Genomic DNA, 3,391 nt, shown 5'->3' with positions numbered 1-3,391 from the left:
ACTGCGATTTCAGATAGTTAACACTTACTTGCACTAGTTAATAGATCAATGTAAAACTAGCATTCCAATGATACATGTGAGAAATATCTGTGCCCGAAAATTGACAATGAGGTGAGATTCAAAATTCGAGTCGAGACTTAACCTCACACAATCACAGGACTGCAGATTCAAGGGGCGGCAATCTGAGGGATAGCCCCGAGCGCCACAAGCTCTAGCTATGCCCCTGCATAGGTATCCTTACGAAAACCACATGTACGTAATCTATTTGCACAGATGAATAAAACGCATGCAACTGCTCCAGTCTGAGATCACCGTTCATCAAACTTGTAATAATACTGGGGATCCCAAACCTGTCCGACATACTGCAAGTGGTGTGGAGATGTAGATGGGGCTAAGGTGGCAGAAAAGGGCGGCATATATACATCGAGGGTGCTCCAAGAAATGGGAACGAGTATGGGGAACGTGGAACACCTATAGAAGGAACATTTGCACCCCACCCCCGACAGAGTCAGACATAAATTCGAGTTGAATTGGATGAACATGGAACAGCGACAGGTGAAGTTGTCTACTTCAAATGTGAAAACTGTACAATTGTTCATCATGACTTATTGTAAAGAGAAACGCGCTGTATGTGACAAGAAGCAATTTGTAAACATATGATCTCGAGTTTAATCTGTAATCAATAAAAAGTAAAAAAATTAAAAAAAACTTATAATAAGGTTTCTCAGGATTACAACAGTTGGATTAAGTAGATTTTTTCCCTACCAAAATTCTTGTAAATAACACCTGCAATATAACATCTGAGAAGTGTGTTCTGCACTACATTTGTGAAAATACACCTCCAGCTTTTCAAAATCATTCTAAAACCACATCCTTAGCATGATCGGAGCTGTTCAAATAATCCTGCAAATACATTTCTAAATATTAAATGTATACTATTAATATGTCTCTTTTTATTCACCCACATTTGTCTATTTTCATTTGTTTCACACCTTATTTTCGTTTCCATGTCTCCTTTTCACCTTCTCCACTGGTTGTCTTTTATTGAAAACATTACTTTATTTCTGTATATTATATTATCTTTCAAAAAAGAGTTCATGTATTAAGACATCACCCCAAAAGATACGTGCAAAAGGTTACATGATTTATTAATAAGCCTAAATGACAAGTTCCAACAACAACGATCCATCATATCTTCAAAGCTCTGCCGAGGGGCTTTCTGCAAGAGTCAGTGTTGCTGAGAAGTAGAAGGTCCCCCAGAGACGCTGCCAACGGAATGGAATGTAGAACAAACCAGCTCTGTCCTGAAAGGCTTGTTGGAAATGTCATGCCATCTCCTGCTTGCCATTTCACAGAAGCACTTTGGCCTTTTCTTTGTCAAAACGTCTTATCACCTCATCCTGTCTCCTTGGCTTTAAAAATGTATTTGCTTATGCTCTTAGAAAATAAATGTGCAACTTATCATTCAGTAGTAAAGTTCCTAGTATAACCCAAGAACACACTTTCTGTGTTTCCACAAACTGCCAGACAAATTGTTAAAGTGAAGAGCAGAAGGTGGGTTCTAAGAAGCCAAAAGTTGGTTGCTTCAAAAAAGAGCGCTGCGATGCCTTTTATCAGATGAGTGGCCATCAAATAGGAACACATTATAGTTTGGGAAATGACAGTAGAAATTATCTTAAAAATTAAATGCACTACATGTGCATCTTGAATCCTCTGGAAAATAGAATGTGCATAACACCATGAACCAGCTCCACCTTTAATGAGGAAACTATTAATCTCATCACTAACACATCCCTCAAATATGCCAACAACCTCTACCCAAGGGACATCATTGTCCAAGTGGCCCTCTCTTTCAAGAAAATGAAAGTGGCACTCTGTTTCCTTCATTTCAAAACCCAACACTTACCCTGGCCAACGTTGTAGGCACTATAATCACCTTCATGTTTACCTTTCTCCTAAGCTGGACTGGAAAAGCACTTTACCATCATATTTTCGTACATCACATACAGATTATCGATAATACCCAACAAAACCACCCAAATACCTGTGTTGCTCCTCTAAAGACTAGCCCATTGAAGCTAGACTTGCTCCTCTATCATCCGCCATGCAAACCACAGCATGCGTGGGAGGCTGCATCCGGGCCTTGCTCCTCGGAGCTGGGCACCCACAGGGACAAGCCATGGACAGCGGCATCCACACCGTTGCTTGCCCTGAGCCTGGGCATCCTCTTTCGCCTGCCACCGAGTGAGGGGAACGCAGACGTCTGGTCCAAAGTCAAGGAGGTAAAATCTTCTGAGACTTCAAGCTGAGTGATAAACTCTGCTATGATCACAGCACACCATCGAATTGAGGGGTGCCCTATGCCTGTCATCCCCATTTCCCGCCGAGTTCGTTCGTTCCATGGCCCCCACACTACATGTCTACTTGCCGCCTGCAGTCCAATAAGGGCGACTAACCTTGTGCCTACCAAGTACAGCAACTTTGACACCTACCTAAAGTCCCAATGGATGTATGGGTTTATACGTTTCCTCCTGTACTTCAGCTGCAGTCTGTTCACCTCAATACTGTGGGTGCCCTTTTCATCTTGTTTTGCCTTCAGTATCTGGGGATGAGAGTATTTCTCCGTTTCCAATATAAACTGTCTGTCATCCTCTTGCTGTTAGGTCATCGGCGAGTTGATTTTGCCCCCCTGAATGAGCTGCTTATTTATAGAGTCCAAGTGATCATGCTGCTAGTGGGTGGGCTTGGGTGGTGTTTCATGGTTTTTGTAGATATGTAATTAAAGTAACAGCATGTAAACAAAACGTTAATTTAAAAAGTTCAATTTTCTTTTAACTCTTAAATCTGTATACATTTGTTTGATACCTGCACTTAAAACATAGCAGTTGATGCAAACAACGTGCTAGTAATACAGATTACCATCTTTCAAATGTGGTTCCTAAAGATAGACATCAAACACAATTATAATCCTATAAACTTGAACAATAACCATCTTTGTAATGAGGGAATTGATGAGAAGAGAGAAAACAGGTTTGAATGTTGTAAATCAATTACATGTCTGAATAAAGGTGATTTAAACAACAAAAAAAAGAAAAGCCAAAGTCAACTCTCATCCATGCCTTTATTAAACTACATCCACAAAACCAAACCCTCCGCTCCCTGGTCCACCCATGAACTCACTAAAAGCAAGTGCTCCATCCACAATTAAAAAATAATAATAGAAGACATGAGGCAATGATGGCCTTATGTAACTTTAAAGTCTCAGTGCCACACTCAGAAGCCTCACTATTGCAAGCAAAACCACTATCTACACATCTTTCATCTATCTAGTCACCTATATAAATAAAACATCTTCCAGACGGTCAAACACTGGAACAACCCCATGTTGCAT

General features: G+C 40.5%; 1 pseudogene; it reads left to right on the top strand.

Moving 5' to 3' along the window:
* The first annotated feature begins 2,351 nt into the window (after nucleotides 1–2,351).
* Nucleotides 2,352–2,779, top strand: LOC147711910 (transmembrane protein 250 pseudogene; annotated as a pseudogene).
* The last annotated feature ends 612 nt before the right edge of the window (nucleotides 2,780–3,391 follow it).

The sequence above is a fragment of the Lissotriton vulgaris genome, chromosome 5, assembly GCF_964263255.1.
Source record: "Lissotriton vulgaris chromosome 5, aLisVul1.2, whole genome shotgun sequence".
Lineage (NCBI taxonomy): Eukaryota > Metazoa > Chordata > Amphibia > Caudata > Salamandridae > Lissotriton > Lissotriton vulgaris.
The sequence above is the reverse complement of the archived record's forward strand: the minus strand, read 5'-3'. Positions and strand labels throughout refer to the sequence as shown.